Below are 18276 nucleotides of genomic sequence, written 5' to 3' on the forward strand. Positions count from 1 at the left end.
CAATCCTATCTATTCCCCTGTGAAGTCTCACACCACAGGAGAGACAGTGCCTCTCAAATCCCATGGCATGTCATCCACTGTTAGTATGGGAAACATGTCTGCACAGTGGTTCTTGTTCGTCAATTTGAATGCAATGTCATCATCATTAGTCTGTAGTTCCACTCCCTTGGGCGTACAACAGATGGTAGAATTCAATTTGCATAAGAGATCACGTCCTGACAAACCGACTGGACTAGAATCTCACACCACAAATTGGTGTCGATCCTGAAAGTTCCTATTTTCACTGGTATTTCTTTTGTCATTATCGTATTGGCAACTCCTACAACTTGGATCGATTATCCGAGAGGGGTAGGTTTGGGACTACTGCAAATCTCACAGTAGAACAGGTAGCACCAATATCAATCAGGAATGTAATGGAATGACCGCCTATGTCTGCTTTCACATACGGTCCACTTTGATCTACCTCTAAGACTGCTCCAAGGGTACAGTCTTCCTCCCACCTCAGGCACCGTCATTGTGACAGGTCCTGATCGAATCCATCTAGAGGTTCTATGAAGGGCATTTGTTGATACGCTCGGTTACTCTGGGAAACTCTCGGAGGTTGGGGTACTTGCACTAGTTGATTCTGATCTCCCCCATTGTAAGATCTGGGTCTCGTCACAGTGTTTATTACATCAGGCACCTGTATGATCTCTCCCTCTTGCAACTGATTAGCTGGATTTGCTCGACACTCGCGCATCCAATGCCCAATTTTGGGACAATAATGACAAGCAGTTGTTTCTTTCGTGTGTTAATGTCTATACCTGTCTTGGGGTCTGTACCTTTCCCTTTTCCCTGTCCGGCATTGTTCTGAATATTCGGAATCCCTCCTCGATTGTTTCCCTGATTCTGACCTAAGAAACCCCCTTTTGTCTGTGCCTGATCTACTCTGTTCGCATTCCTCACCTGGACCAAAATCAACTTGTCCTTTATTCTCCTGTGCTTAGAATCCACCTCATCACTGCAATATCTGGCGTACCGTAGGATCTTGTCCACGGACTTGTTCTGCTAGCAGATTAAATGCTATTGAATCATAACACTAATTTCCGGTCTCAGTCCTAGCACTAGATTGGAATCAAACTGTTCCATATATTTAGGGTCAAGAGTATCTAACCCGCTGTATTGCTTGTAGGCTTGTAATAAGCATGTACTAATTCTTTGGGCTCCTGGGTCGTTCAATCTATTTTAACCCAGTCGATATCTTGTGGAGCTATTATAGACTGCAACCATGTAAGTACCTGTTCGAACTTTTTCATGACCAAAGGTGAAGGACCTTGAGTTATGGGATCTCTATCTGGTTCGGTAGAAGTCAAATCAATAGTAATTTTACAAGCAGACCATAAGTCACTAGGAACCACAGTGTCAAACAATGTGTTCAGGTCAATCCACAACACCTTCGAAATCTTTACGAAGTGATTGACTTGCTTACACCATTCAGCAGGTTTCTACCACAGCAGAGGAAAATCATTTGTGAACGCTGCTAAATCACCCCTGCTCAAAGGCACATGCACATACCCTCCAATTGGTACCTCTTGCAATGGGTAAGCCTCAACTCCTGGTAGGCATATCTCCCGTCACTTTCCTAGCATTCTTTTTCTTTGACCACCTTTCCTCCCATTTGTCAAGCATGCTCCATGCATGTATCCCTACGATCAGCTCGCGAATGCATATTTTCAAACCTGCTACTCTTTTCTCTTCAAGTTCTTGATCGTTGTAATTCAGCCTATGGTTTCCCTGTAAAAAAATTTTTTAGACAGGTCTACATCATATTTTTGGGCCAATTCTGTCAGTTTCTCATGTGCTTGTCTCACTTTATGGGTGACATCCTTCGCCACAAACAATAGTTCCTCCTGTTCATAAAGTTCTATCCTTTCTAAAGGCAAATTCCCACAGAATATTTCATCCACTTCCATCTTCAACCTCACTACATCTAGCAATTTCACCTTTAATGCAGCCTTGATTGTACCCTGAATGACATGCTACTTTGTCCTTCCCTATCACTGCTCTGATTTCTCTGCCAATTGTCTGAAGGTGGCGACTGTAGGACATGCTTGTTTCCAGAGGTTCCCTGACCTACGCCTACTTCTGGTATCCTTCCCATAGGTCCCCTGACTGGAGTTTCCCACATTCTCAAATTTGAATGTGCATTTGTTAATGACACAGACCGTATGGTGCTAGCGCCAACACGTACTCTTGAAGGATCTGCAGTTGCTAGTAATGGGTTACTAGCTTCTGTAGGCACCAGAAATGGATTGTTCCCGCTCACAGTCACATTTCCCCTTGAGCTGTGGAAATGTGGATTTTCCTGATCAGTTATGTCCCCTATCTTGGACCCCAACGGTTCTATGTGCATGTTACAAACACATGTATGTTCCCTCCAGTTCCAGTTTCGAAGACGCAAACACATGTGCGTCCACCATCAACATGTCCTCTGTCAGATCCTCCATCAATGGGCTGGATATTCGATTCCTAAGTATGAAAGGCCACCGACTTTATATGGCTAAGTTACTCCATTTTTACAGTTCAGGCAGAGTAGGCCCGATTCTGTCCTCAAAGCCTTTCCCTGCTCTCTGCCTCTGACAGCATCAGTTTGAGCCCGCATCTGTATCCATGAACTTTGTCCTATTTCCTGTGCAGCTAACGGTGCCTGCCTCGGCCAGTTTCGCCTGCCTGCCAAGAAGCTGTATTTCACCTTCGAATTATCTACTTTGCCCCTCAGCCGATGCATTCCTGTCTAGTAGTTTGGGTAAACATTTCCTTTAGCTCCCAAGCAAAGGGCTCGGCCTTTCTGTCCTCATGCAAGTAATTCATAGCCCTGTTGCCATGGAAAGTTTCTGCCTCTCGCATCTCATATAGACACTTAGACGCTTGTACACGCACACACAGTCAGTATAGAATAGATTCTGTCCGAGAGTCCTTCCTTGTGGACAACATAGTTCTTTAAACATAGGATGTTAGATATGATTTGGGATTAGGTTGACTTGACCCCCCAGACTTTTTGTCTCCACATGTAGAGCTAAATGTCAAGTCCCCTTCACCCCCTAGTTGCACGTCAATTACACGTCATGCTGCTGCGCGCGCATCTATGCCAAGTATTATCTTATAGATCCACCTATACATGACCTCATAACCAATCATGTTTCTTTTTACTCCTTATTACGCCCATTTTCGGTTACGCACTTACAGTATCGTTTCTCTTATCAATTGTTACGCCTTCTACATTGGTTTCATTGTAATGTATGTTCTATAAAAGCAATTTCCTGTCAATAAAATATCGTACTTCACTTCCTGAACCCCCGTGGTGACGGAACCTGAAGGCCGCGACTCGATTCGGCCATTTTGGAATAAAGCCCATTCAGAAACCTCTTATACCACGGATTCTGCCTCTTATTATTCTGAGCTATTTTATTTAAGACTCCGTATGAAATTCAGTCCAGGTAAAAGAATATTTACCACATAATGGCGCCCGAATAGGGACACTTTCTCATCTCACGCGCCGGCGGTGCGTTGCAGGCCCGGTCTCCTGCCACAGCTGGACGGACCATAACGCGTACCAGCAGGATTTCCTGTAGCTCCCTCCGGTCAAGCGGGGGCGACTGAGGCTGCGATCAACCCAGACGAGGCGGTGAGAAGTGAGAAGTATCCCGACCAGAGCCTAGCTGAGAGAGCAAGATCCGAGGTATACAGAGGCCCACCAGGTTTTCGAAGTCCCGATGTCCAGAGGGTCCGATGTCCGCAGTCATCGAGTCCAGTCCATTCTCCGAGGCCTTCCGTTTCAAGGGGCTACCCGGTGAGTACCATCGCCGGGGAGGCGTGTTGACGCGCACATAGGTTGTGCCGGTCAAGACGGATTTGGGTACACAAATCCGGTCTGCACTGTTTAGCAGTGTATATGTACTGTTTAGCAGTATATCAAGTATTCCGAGGTATCTAGTTATTGTCAAGAATTCTGCTTGGTGATTAGTTATGCAGACGATCATCATTGCTGCTTATTTTTAAGGTTAAAAAAATGTTTAATGTTTAATGTTTAATGTGTTAAACGTCTTGCATATTGTGGTATGAATGGTTGTTCATTAGTGTGCTTTTGTATTAAGTGTGTTCAAAATTAAGTATCGGATCAGTTGTCAATATGCCGCTCTTTTCGAAATTAAGACAGATCACCACTAGGAAAGGGGTACTTGAAGAAGCCGTCCCTATTCCTCCTAGGGATACTCCAGGGCACTTCATGTATCACAAACATGGCTTAGACGCTATATTATTTCTTGATTTATGGGTAGATTACACCAAGGGATTGCCAGAAAGTCAAAGGTGGCCCGCAGCGGGAACCTGGGATGCAGAGTGCATCATGAAAGTCGAGGAAGAATTATGGAAAAAGAAAAGTCAGACAGTCACAGAAAGACGCTGTTGAGTTATGGCGTAAAGAATCTCATAGACGTACAGAAAAAGCACGTAGACAGGAAGAGAAGAGTAAAGAAAGTTCAAATAAAGTTCAAGAAAATCTATTAATTGAGGAAGGTATCCGAGTGAAATCAGAACAAGTAGATAGACAAAGAAATGCCCTTATGAATGGTATGTATCCCCTTCTAGCCGAAGGATTACCTAAGGCTGCTCCAGAGATACCGAAAGACTTGCCACCCCCATTATTTCCAATTAAGGTACATCCTAAGGGGCACCCTAGAACAGCAGAAGATGTTTTTCTTTCCTCATATTTAGATGACGTAGCTCCTGAGTATGCTAATTCCGCCCCACATAGACCGCATACCAGGGAGATCCAACGCCAAGATCCAGCACTCGTATCCCTACAGCAACAAGTCGAGTCACAAGTTCCGGCAAGCACATCTGTTTCCGCATCTGTCCCTACAGGTACTTCCATGGCTGTGTCCACACCTATAGTTGCTGTGTCACGTTCGACGAATCCATTCACACCCGACGCCCCAGATGGGGCCACGGGAGGTGCTAGCAATACTTTTACGCCACCTAGAATAAATAAACTTGTTTTTCAAGAGTCAGCGCATTCACGTACACCCAAATTCGTAAGTGAACGTGCGCTTAAGGAACTTCTTATAGATTGTAGATATGACCCGGTGGTCGGTAAAGAGGACGAAATGGTCCTGGCATCATTACGTATCAGACGAGCCGCAGGGTATTTAGCGAAGTTACCAGGAATGACTGCGCATCTAGATAAAATATATCATTTTGTTCAAACAGGGCGAGATCCAGAATGTATTAATAGAGCTATGGAATTCCAGAAAGTAGAGATACAGGGGGAACTGTTACGTTTCCTCATAAACTGTGTGATCAGAAATCAAGACCGACCGGGGGTAAACCCGGATGCAATGCATATTCTTACAAGATGGAGCCAGAATATATCAGAAGGGAGACACGATAAGCAAAATTGTATAATAGCCATGTGCCGAAAGATCCGTAAAGAAATAGAACGTATTCATGAAGAGAGATTACAAACAGACGAGTTCGAGCAAGATGAAGTGTCCGAATCAGGGGATTCCGTAAGACAGTCAGACACCATAGCCTATGTAGGTAGAGGAAGATCCTGTAATAATACTAGATGTTTTTCTGATCCAATACAGTCTGTATGTCCAAATAATAGCAGAACGTATCCGACGCCTATAATAAATCTGAAGTCTCCTGAACATTTGTTTCAAGCCGCAGATAAAGTACTCCGAGAACGAAGGGGTTACCACCTCCTCGATTCCATGGATGAGCAAGAATTAGCCAGATCAGCCGTCCACTGGATTGACAGTCCTGGAAAATACGGTGATGAGACCGTAGCACACACGTTTTTTAACCTCAGTCCAGATGAACAACGTTTAGCTGGAATCTATATGATTCAGCAACTCCTTATATTATATAAGAGCCAACATGCTGATCCTGGTCCTTTACCTGATATATTAACTGAACTACTCACGAATAGATGGAAAGGTTCTAGTAACAAGTTAATTAAAGAAATATTAGTGTCACGTAAACAATACGTCCTTTTTGTAATCCCAGATCCTTTCTCGCTGCCCAGCAAGGAAAGAATGCCGTATTACATGGATAGACAAAATCCCTTACGAGAAGTGCACCCAATAAAAGGCGAAGACAATCAGTTTCACCGTGTATTTGTATACACACCCATAACAAAAATTGAATTGTTAGAAATGAAGAAAGTAGTACCCAGTCATGACAAAGACCCAGCGGGTTTTCACCGAGAAATTAAAGACATGTTACTGATGGGAGAGTATACATATCCTGATATTATGACGATATTAAAGGTGCTAATGCCTGCTGGCATTTATGAAAAGCTGAAAGAAAAAGAGTGGGAAGTGGGAGACCAAAAAATAGATTGGACAGCATTAGAAGCAGAGGAAAGGGCCTGAACAGCAGGTTCAGGGCTCGGGGATAAAGTTAAAGCATTACCAGGTTTACTAGTACAAGTACTGCCACGTTTATTAACTACGAAAAAGGAAGATTGGGGTGCAATCTCAGCCTGTAAACAAAAGCATGATGAAGACACAAGTGATTATTATGCCCGATTTGAAAAATGTTTTGGTGTAAATAGTGGTATAAAAGCAAGTAGTGAGTCGTATCCACATTTATTTGTGACAAAATTAGTGGAAAATGCATTGCCTCCAGTGAAGAATAGAATATTGAAATTCGAGAGTACCTGGCAAAGTAACACTCCGTCACAAATGCTACAAATGTTACAGTATCATCACAATAGAATTAGAGATGAACAAGAACACGAACAAAGACGTATGAAGGATACCAAAATGAAAATGCTAGTTTCCCAGACAGTACCAGCGGATGGTCACAAAAAGGGTGTGACACATTCCGGAGATTCAGCAGTTCCTGTAAAAGGAACATGCAATTACTGTAAACAACTAGGCCATTATGTACACGATTGTCAAGTCCTGAAGCGTAATATAGCTATAGGTATTGCAAAAGAAAGACCACGACCACTCAGACAGGATCAGAATGAACAAGGAGCTACGCAGCATGGACAGTCCATGCCAGCTCAGCAACAGTCTATGCCAGCCTCGCAACAGCCCATACAGTTTGTGCCAGCTGCACCACCGTTGCCTGCTACTGCCACACAAACAACAACACGACAAATGTATCAGACTGCACAGTATGAATATCCTGAGTATCAACGTTACGCATGAACCAGCCTAGAGAGGGAAGTTGACTTACCCCTTATTGAGATTCCTGTAGATCAAGAAGGACCTTATGTACATAGTGAATTATTAGGTCAAGATAGAAAATTTTTACTTGATACAGGGGCAAGTCGAACAACAATAAAACGTAGTGAAGTTCCAGGGGCACCCCTCTCAGGCTCTCAAAATGTTTCCCTTGGTTTCTCAGGAAAGCCTATTGTTAATGAGGTATCACAGCCACTTCCACTTACGATTGGTCCCTTGACACGAACTACTGATTTATTGCTTACCAAATCTTGTCCAGAAAACTTGTTAGGTATAAAGACATTGAAAGCCCTAGGGGCTATTATCTGTTGTTCTCCGGAAGGAGTAAGATTGTTTTTACGTGATTTTAAAGGTCATTATGTATCCAGAGACATGGATCCCCGATTACAGACTTTACCCGCACATCTATGGGCACAAGGCCCTACTGATGTTGGTTGCATGAACATTACACCATACCGAGTCACATTAAAGGCAGGAGTGGTACTACCACGAATGCGACAATACAAGTTACCGCAAGATGCTGTAGCGGCGTTACTGAAAATCATTGACGAGCTTATTGCCCAAGGAGTAGTTGTAGAAACAGACTCCAATGTATGTAATTCACCGATAATTCCGATTCTTAAACGAACTGATCCTACTGCCCCGCCAGTATATCGATTGGTTATTGATCTGCGCGAGTTAAACAAATGCATTGTGCCACAATTCCCTGTGGTCCCAGATATCTCGTCATTATTGACAGCTATTGATTCCGAAGCAACATTCTTTACTGTAATTGATCTCAAGAATGCCTTTTTCAGCGTCCCAATAGATCCGGAAAGTCAATATTTGTTCGGATTCAGTTTAAATGGGCGCAGTTTTAAATTCTCACGCGCTCCTCAAGGATTTACAGAAAGTCCCAGCATCTATAGCCAAGCACTGAAACGAGAACTTGACAGTATCCACATGCCAGTTAATACTGCACTGCTTCAATATGTCGATGATCTGCTGATCACCGCCCGAAGCGAACCCGAATGTGAAAAGGCTTCTCTGACAGTTTTACATTTTCTAGCCGACAAGGGGCACAAGGTGTCTCCTTCTAAGCTGCAATTCTGTGTCCAGCGAGTTATTTATCTTGGTCACTCGCTGTCCAAGGAGGGAAGGCAGCTTACACCAGATCGCATTCAGTTAATTGCTAACATGTCAATACCCAAGACACAAAAGGAGGTGCGGGCTTTTATAGGCCTCACTTCATATTGTAGGCAGTGGATCCCTCAATATGCATTCCTAGCAAAACCACTCATTCAGTTGACAACACAGGAGGCAGCTACATCGACTATCCTCCCTTGGACTCAGGAACACACACAAGCTTTTGAAAGCTTAAAGAAAGCTCTATGTCAAGCACCTGTTTTAGCGACACCATGTTACAGCAAACATTTTACACTCTTTGTTACAGAACGCGAAGGTACTGCCTTGTCAGTACTCACTCAGGAACAAGCAGGATCACGCAAGCCATGTGCTTATTTTTCCAGTACATTAGATCCCGTAGCTCAGGCTTTGCCTGCGTGCCTGAAATCAGTGGCAGCAACAGCTTTAGCAATCAGACAAAGCGATGCCATAGTGTTAGGACATCCATTGACAGTACAAGTACCACATGCAGTAGAAGTTCTTGTGAACCGAACGCAAACACAACACTTGACCATAGCAAGACTTACCGGTTATGAACTGACATTGTTTCAGCCACACATAGAGATCCGACGTTGTAATACATTGAATCCTGCTACACTTTTACCTGTAATTGGAACAGACCCACTAGCTCATGATTGTGTTGAAGTTATTGAAATAAAGACGAAACCCAGACAAGACTTAACAGACGTTCCATTGTTAGATCCAGACCTGACGTTGTATGTGGATGGATCGTGCATGAGAACAAGTACAGGAGATTTAGTGGCCGCGTATGCAGTCACAACAGACACTGAAGTTATTGACACAAACTGTATAGATACTTTGTCAGCCCAAGCAGCAGAACTTATTGCTCTAACACAAGCCTGTATTCAAGCCACAAGTAAGAAAGTTAACATATACACTGATTCACGTTATGCATTCGGAGTTGTACATGACTTCGGGGTGCTTTGGCGAGAGAGGGGTTATTTAACTTCTCATGGGACCCATATTCAGCATGGGTCTCTCATTCATGCTTTGTTAGACGCAATCCATCTGCCCACAGCTATATCGATTATGAAATGTAAAGCACACACGAAGGTTACTGATATCATTTCTCAAGGCAATGATTTAGCTGACAGAACAGCTAAACAGACTGCTCAGACTCGCACATCCGACATGACAAAACCAATAGTTCGGACACCAACACAGTGTATGACGATTAAGGATCCCGCACTTGACATAATTGACATACAGTCACATGCCACAACAGAAGAAATAAAGAAATGGACTGAACTAGGAGGGATCCAGACAGATCAGGGATGGGTGACAAAGGAGAAATCTGTATGGTTTCTTCCTGATTCTATGGTCCAAGCCATTATAGCTACAATTCACAGTCCGGCGCATTTAGGAGAGAAAGCTATGCTAGACAGCATCCAACACATTTGGTTCAATAAACATTTACGAACAGCAGCTAAACAAAAAGTCCGTACCTGTATGATATGTTGTCAGTTCAACCCAGGAAAAAGTGTTCCCGTAGAGCAGGGTGGATTTCAGCCTCCTGATCATCCTTTCGAAGTCCTCCAGATGGATTATATCCAGATGGAACGATGTCGAGGATTCAAATATGTTCTTGTAGTTGTCTGCGCTCTGTCCCGTTGGACAGAGGCATACCCGGTTTCAGATTACACTGCCCCGACTACTGCCAAACAGCTAGTTCGAGAATTCTTCCCACGGTACGGTTTACCACGTGTTGTATATTCAGATAACGGCCAGCCTTTCTCATCCGAATTAATGAAACATGTTTCACTTTTGCTGGGATATCAGTGGAAGTTTCATTGTGTCAGACACCCCGAGGCAGCAGGTCTCGTGGAACGACATAATCAAATTTTGAAAATCAGATTGTCTAAAATATGTCAGGAGAAAGGTGTTGACTGGATAGTAGCCTTACCAGTTGCACTATTTTACATAAGAATGGTAGCACACTCTCGAACAGGGCTATCCCCTTATGAGGTGATCTTTGGTAGACCACCGAATATGTGGGGGACGCCTATACCCCGTAAAATAACTGATGTTGATTGTAATATGCTGACAGATTACCTGGCTTCCTTGATGTCTGCACTACAATCTTGTCGTTCACAGGTAGCTGCAGCCTTTCCTGACAACACTGAGGTGAAACCCCATGACGTAATCCCGGGTGATTATGTGCTTGTGAGGAACTTTGACAGAAAGACTCAACTGGAGCCCAGGTGGAAGACGCCTAAGCTGGTCCTGTTGACCACAAGGACAGCCGTGAAGATCGAAGGAAGAAAGGGTTGGATCCATTCAAGCCACATCAAGAAATTTCATGGACTTCCTTCGGATATAAACAGTCCTCCTCGTGTGTCTTCACCCATTGACTCAAAGCTACCTTTGGCTGAGGCCAGTAGCACAGACCTTTATAAATTAAAACTCAGACCCAGGCCGTCGGCCGATTTGATTGTTTAAGTCCTCTCCAAGGTGAAGCGGTTGAATCTGTCCCCGACATGTATCCCTTGGGTCTGAATCATGAACAATCAAGAACAATGTTGAAACGACATGCATACTGTAAAGCACTGCGTAGCCACTGTATAGTGACATTATTAATTTTGTTTTTCTTGAGTTTTATAATAAGTACTGCAAGTATATTGTTGCATATGTATTATCATGTTTCTAAACATATTTTCAATATAACTGATGAACATTCTTTTAGTGACCTACCCCCACATGAATTATCCTATAGACTTGCGCTGCGTAATAACACTTTCATTAGTATGTTACATCATTCCCATCAGACTAGTAATGCCACTAATTGTTGGGTGTGTGGCCGACTCCCTCCCTATCAGAATAACAAAGGAGTTCTGCCTTTCTTCCCCCATCCGTTCACACATAATGGCTCCTGTGGAGCATGGTTTAGTTTACTAAATTCCATAGACTCAGACACAGCAGTTTATCAACACCACTGGATATGGGGAAATCTGAATCTAGTTTTATTCAAAGTCTGTTACCCTGATAAGGAGGGTCACCCCAGAAGAACAGGAACTGATCTAGAAAATGAAGTGTATGGATTAGGTAATTTTATACCTAATCTTATGATTCTGAATGTCGAATCCGAAGTTGAACTAATTCTGCCCACTATGTCAGTATTTCCAGTTAAGGGTGAATTATGTGTAAGAAAGGTTGGTTCCATACATATGGGCCATAGCAAATGCGTTACTACAGTAGAATATAGTGATCAAGGTAAATCTTCATTTAGAGCTTCTCGCCATTCCTACTTTATATGTGGTCAGACCGCATATATGCGTCTGCCTCTAGATTGGGATGGTACCTGTTACATAGCATTCCTTTTGCCACCTGTTTTCCTAGCTCCTCCTGATTATTATCGAAATGTTCATTTAGTACACAATAGAGAGCGAAGAGATCTCCCAGTTGTCGATTATACTGAGACGGCATGGGACAAGTATGTAGATTTCAATAAAGGTATCTTTCCCTATATAGGTACAATTTCAAATAGTAAGCTGATACGTAGACTAACCAAGACTCTTGAAGCTGTAGTGAATGAGACTATAGCCGCCCTAGGCAATCTGACAGAGGAGCAATCGGTGATGAGAATTGTTGTTCTTCAAAATCGTCTTGTCCTTGACGTCATCCTGGCCGATAGGGGCGGAGCTTGTAGGGTCATCGGATCCAGCCGCTGCGTATTCATACCAGAAAATTCGCCATCTGTATATAAAGCTATAACACGCCTTCATAAGATTGTGAGCCAGATACACGAGAATCCAGGCACTTGGACGTGGTCCGGATGGTTTTGGAGTGTGATATCAGCCTGGGGATGGAGAGTTCTGTCCTTCCTAGGTATTGGCCTTCTTATACTATTCAGTTGCTGCTTATGCCTGCAATGTGGACCAGTGATTTGTGGTCTGTGTGCCACATCGTGTATTCCACATCAAGGTTTTCGTTCAAAATCCCGGAAGAAGAAAGAAGAAGAAATGATGCTCCATGAGCAAATCGATGGACTAATGAAGATTGATGTTTCTTGACGGGCAAGTAGGGGACAAGGAGGGAATGTGGAAATGTGGATTTTCCTGATCAGTTATGTCCCCTATCTTGGACCCCAACGGTTCTATGTGCATGTTACAAACACATGTATGTTCCCTCCAGTTCCAGTTTCGAAGACGCAAACACATGTGCGTCCACCATCAACATGTCCTCTGTCAGATCCGCCATCAATGGGCTGGATATTCGATTCCTAAGTATGAAAGGCCACCGACTTTATATGGCTAAGTTACTCCATTTTTACAGTTCAGGCAGAGTAGGCCCGATTCTGTCCTCAAAGCCTTTCCCTGCTCTCTGCCTCTGACAGCATCAGTTTGAGCCCGCATCTGTATCCATGAACTTTGTCCTATTTCCTGTGCAGCTAACGGTGCCTGCCTCGGCCAGTTTCGCCTGCCTGCCAAGAAGCTGTATTTCACCTTCGAATTATCTACTTTGCCCCTCAGCCGATGCATTCCTGTCTAGTAGTTTGGGTAAACATTTCCTTTAGCTCCCAAGCAAAGGGCTCGGCCTTTCTGTCCTCATGCAAGTAATTCATAGCCCTGTTGCCATGGAAAGTTTCTGCCTCTCGCATCTCATATAGACACTTAGACGCTTGTACACGCACACACAGTCAGTATAGAATAGATTCTGTCCGAGAGTCCTTCCTTGTGGACAACATAGTTCTTTAAACATAGGATGTTAGATATGATTTGGGATTAGGTTGACTTGACCCCCCAGACTTTTTGTCTCCACATGTAGAGCTAAATGTCAAGTCCCCTTCACCCCCTAGTTGCACGTCAATTACACGTCATGCTGCTGCGCGCGCATCTATGCCAAGTATTATCTTATAGATCCACCTATACATGACCTCATAACCAATCATGTTTCTTTTTACTCCTTATTACGCCCATTTTCGGTTACGCACTTACAGTATCGTTTCTCTTATCAATTGTTACGCCTTCTACATTGGTTTCATTGTAATGTATGTTCTATAAAAGCAATTTCCTGTCAATAAAATATCGTACTTCACTTCCTGAACCCCCGTGGTGACGGAACCTGAAGGCCGCGACTCGATTCGGCCATTTTGGAATAAAGCCCATTCAGAAACCTCTTATACCACGGATTCTGCCTCTTATTATTCTGAGCTATTTTATTTAAGACTCCGTATGAAATTCAGTCCAGGTAAAAGAATATTTACCACAGAGCTGACCCTTTCTTCCAATCCTGGCTGTTGCTGACTAGCATTTTCCACTAAACTTGGGTCTTACACAGAGACTACAGGTCCGATGGTGACTGGTACTGTAAGGGCTTCCAGCAACCGTAAAGCATTGCTGACTCCACTTGACTCTGCACCTCCTAACACTGGTATCCCTGTTCCCTTTGCTCCTGTTGAAATCCTGCCCACTACCCCGTACTAGGGCCTGTTTGAGCTACTAACACTCTTTCCATACTCACTGCATTTGCCAGTGCTTGCCTTCCTTCTTCTGAATGTGGATTGTAAGGTGGAGGACGCTCTGCCAATAATTTGTCTAACAAGCTGTCATCGGTATCATTCCCATCGTTTCCATTTTCCCCTTTACTGCTATCCTGAATATCCCCCTCTCTCACCAGTAATGGGTACAATCTCTCTCCCTCAAAGGTGTCCACTCTCCATCTTTTTAGTTGTACATCCCATCGCGCATCCTGATATGCTTTAATTGCCTTTTTTATCTTTCCATGACATCTTTCCCTGTGCTTTGTCAGAGCTGCTCGCATCCACGCATCTAATGCCTGAAACTGTGTGGGTCTAGGTGGAGGCCGTAGTGAAGACATCGTAACAAACCATAATGCGGAAAAGCCAAATCTCCCTCTTTTTCAGTGATCTTGTGCCATTTTTTAAGCCAATCTATAGTATTGAGTCCTACACTTGTTGCCATGTAATGTGCTGGGGTATCCTCGGGTGGTGCTTCCTCACCCACTCGAGTAACCACAACCCGATCTCCCCTACACAGATCCAGTAACACCCTAAAGCATCGCATGATTGACTCAAATTTTCCCTTCAACTAACAAGATTTCCTCGCTTCAACTTCCTGATGACTCTCAACCAATCTCAGCACGGCGTTACACCAACCGACCTATCGGGGCACGGCACACTCTGACGTTAGCATTTCCTCTTTGCAGCGACTTACCCTCCATCACAATTTCTCTGTTCCCGTTCACTCACACAATCACAACTCCGTAATTGTCTGCCTTTCTTAAAGATCGATAGAGCTCAATCACTCAAGAATATTCACACACATCGACCCTCAACCTGCGTTGATCACCTGAATCAATATAGTCCACCCCTGTACACAAAGTTTACCATACGATTCTCACACACACCATTCATAGAAAGTTCCCTGTCTTAGGTGGAATTGCCGATGACATCTCACGACAACTCCCCAAACCTGTGGTCAGACAATCACAGCAAATCGGTGTCTTCTACACCTCTTAATATATCCCGGGATCTTAGGCCACTTCAGGGCCTGAAACTCAAAACACTAACATTGGACCACATCCGGATCGAAACCACATTCACTTGACTTTCACACCAACACAGCCAGGCATCATACAATCAATACCCTCCCGCAATCTAACACACAATGCATCCCTATTGATACACACGCCTCCATTCGCTGCTGTTCTAGCCGCACCATCAATCTCCATTGGTGTCTGCCAAAGTCTGTTGTTCTCCTCTCTTGATCATTAGTCTCTGTTTTGGGGCTCTAGAACTTTTTTTAGAATTTTCAAGATTCTCCCCCGCTTCATGTGACAACCATCCTACACTGCTGTCATCTGAAGGAGCTGGGTTCCATGTTCTAGATTTACTCTGGAACCCCCAGGCCGATGTCCTTTTTTGTCAGCCTATAAGCCTGGAGGGGAGGAAAATCATTAGACAATCAATCATTACAGTTCCAATTAACTATGACTCCGAAGAATCACAGACCCCAGAATAGATTTTGTTAGTTTATTACAAAGCCAAGAACAGTTGGACATACAAGCACCTAAGACTGAGGATGTAGAAATAGATTGAAACTAATACAAAGCTGAACTTACGGGTGAAATTAAGGCAGTGCAGCATGCACAGAATAATCAGTTCAAGAATCAGGATACAGAAGATAATAGCACAAATGTTGAGATTACCCTTCATTGGATGTTTGTGGGTATTAAGCATTAATCTGTTGAAGTAATCTAATAGTAATCCCAAGGGCCACACTTACCAGTGGCCCGCAATATCAAGTCAATAATAAGCAGTTGGCAACGTAGAAGGTTCAAGCGTTTATTGGCCACAACAGAACTCTACATAGAGGAGCCTCATCGAACCTCACCCAGCAGGTGTGCCGAAGAAGACTGCTGGCTCCTTGACAGAACCACACTTATATACATAACAGATTCAGCATACAAAGCATTGCAAGTGGAAAAGTACCAGTTAGTCCTAGAGCTCCTAAATGAGCTCATACCATCTGCCCGTATAAGGTTACTATCTTGTTCAGGGAAGGTCGGCTGGGTGGCTCCCTTTCGTCTCAGGCACGGAGGAATTTAGCTTAGTACTCCCTACTGCAGATGTGACCTTGGGCCTCGGCCGTAATTACAATTCATCCTGTCTTTAGGCTGGTATGAGCTAAATCATGCAGAAGGGAGGGCAGAGAGAAAGACACGTGATCTGAAGCACGACTGTTCATGAATCAAGATGGCCACAGTATGGCTTCTCGGCCCTTTCTCTCATGCAGGACACGTAAACCACAGAAGGTACTTTATAAAGCAGTCCTCGACGCATATGGAGTAGAGATACAGTCTAAGATACATTATGCTAACTACACATATTTGACTCGAATCCTACAGAACGGCCCTTTTTAGCATAATGTAGCTATCTAAGGGGGCTACTTTTCAAAAATTCCCTCGTCTATTTGCATTATATCATGTATCTCTTTCTGAACTAATTGAGCGTTTACCTTACCCTGGTTTGCTTTAGGAGTAGGTAAGGCGAGGCGGACTTGGGTGGCACAATAGGAACAACAAGCGGGCCCACATTGGATGCAGATACAACAAGTGAAAAGGAAACCTCCTATTCCTAGGAGGCACATGAAGATTTTCCAACCCCAGGTGGTAAGGAGATCCCAGAACCAGCCTGAAATAGACCAGGTTCCGGTCTCCGTGTGTATCTCGGATGCCAATCGATGTAACTTCTGTATGGCCTGATGGACTGAGGGGGCGGAGTAAGGTATATATACACAGCAAGAGCTGCCAATCACTCTACATGCTCCCCCGCGATCGGCTAGGATAACATCTAAGACAAGGCGGTTCTGAAGCGTCACAAGTCAGGTCGCTTGAAGCTCGACTGTGATATTGGTCACTATACCAGCAGTGGTGTTTACTACTCCCTCTACTACTCTGGACAGTCTTCTAATTTCTTTACTGGTCACAATGGGTCCCCACATAGGCAGAACTCCCTTTATTATATCAACAAAATGTTGGGCACGGGTATCAGTCTGGTCAGTGGCATCTCCAACAGTTTTCACTGAGTCCAAACTTCGTCGACTCAGCGAATGGGATCGGTGATAATCAGAAGGTGCTATATAAACAGGAGGATATAAGAAGGACAGGTAGCATTTACCTGACCATCCTCTAGGAAGCCAAGTGTAAGCATTTTCTCCACATACAAAATATACATTCGGGGGAGTGAGTATAGGCGGGCTGCTAAAGGTTTGTAACCTATAGCTATAGTTACATCTACTATAACCAACAAATAAAGGGCCAGTAACATGTATGCAAAAGGAGGATGTACTATTCAACACAGGGACTGGGATGACTCGTTCATTTGACACATTTCGCTCCTGGAAATATCTAAAATACTCGGTAAAGTTGAAGGACACAAAATCCGATACTTCATCCCTTAACCAGGTGTCATTCTCATGTTCCATATATACATTCATACAAGCGGTAGGATCCAGGGTACCGTCCGTACCCTCGGCATTTGGGGTGAATCCCTGATGTCTTTCTATATAGGCCAGAATCAAATCATAATCCTTCTCTGAAAATCGGTGTCCATCAACTGCATAATGTTCATACATCATTGACAATAATCTGAACCATGCTTCACAACTCCCTAAATATGACAACGGCATTGAAATGAACAGATCATGTTTGTGCATTACTGAGGGGAGGAGCCCACATACCCAGCAGTTTGTGGTATTCGTTGAACTGTGGGTTTGGTGCAACATTTCAATGAAAGCATTGTTTACATAAGTCTGGCGGTGTCTTTCTTTATGCGGGGCAAAGGTCTGAAAATGGTGCTCCTCGGGGACGGGAGTGGTAGCTATCAGGGTATGTACAGGATAACGGAATTCTAGATAAATGAACATTCCTAAACATAACATTAATGAAACAATTATTATGACAATAAAAACAATCTTGGCACGCAAGCTCCAAGTAGAAAACATTGGCAAATGTGGATGCAAAGGGCGGTGTACTATGGGATGCTCCTCTTCAGGGACAAAACGGCCAAAAGGGTACATTCTCACTAAAAGTCCAGTTATAAGCTCGGAGAAACAGAAAAACTACAAGCAGTCCAACCTGCCGGAGGGTGCTTCTTTCTTGTGTCCGTTATAGAGCCTCACAGGCAGACTCCTATTGTTCCATGTAATCTCAAAGAAAGGAAAACTCCACCTGGGCCCCCACCAGTCAACCAATGTCTCTCTCTTCTTTCTGAACAGAACAATATCAAAAAGTTCCAAGCTCTCAACGGGTTCAGTCCAGTGTTTTTACTTATTCCCAGAGGCTACCCAGATCTCTCGCTCTCATTCTAGGCTGAGCCTGGGATCTTTGCTTT

The sequence above is a fragment of the Triturus cristatus genome, chromosome 6, assembly GCF_964204655.1.
Source record: "Triturus cristatus chromosome 6, aTriCri1.1, whole genome shotgun sequence".
Taxonomy (NCBI): Eukaryota; Metazoa; Chordata; class Amphibia; order Caudata; family Salamandridae; genus Triturus; species Triturus cristatus.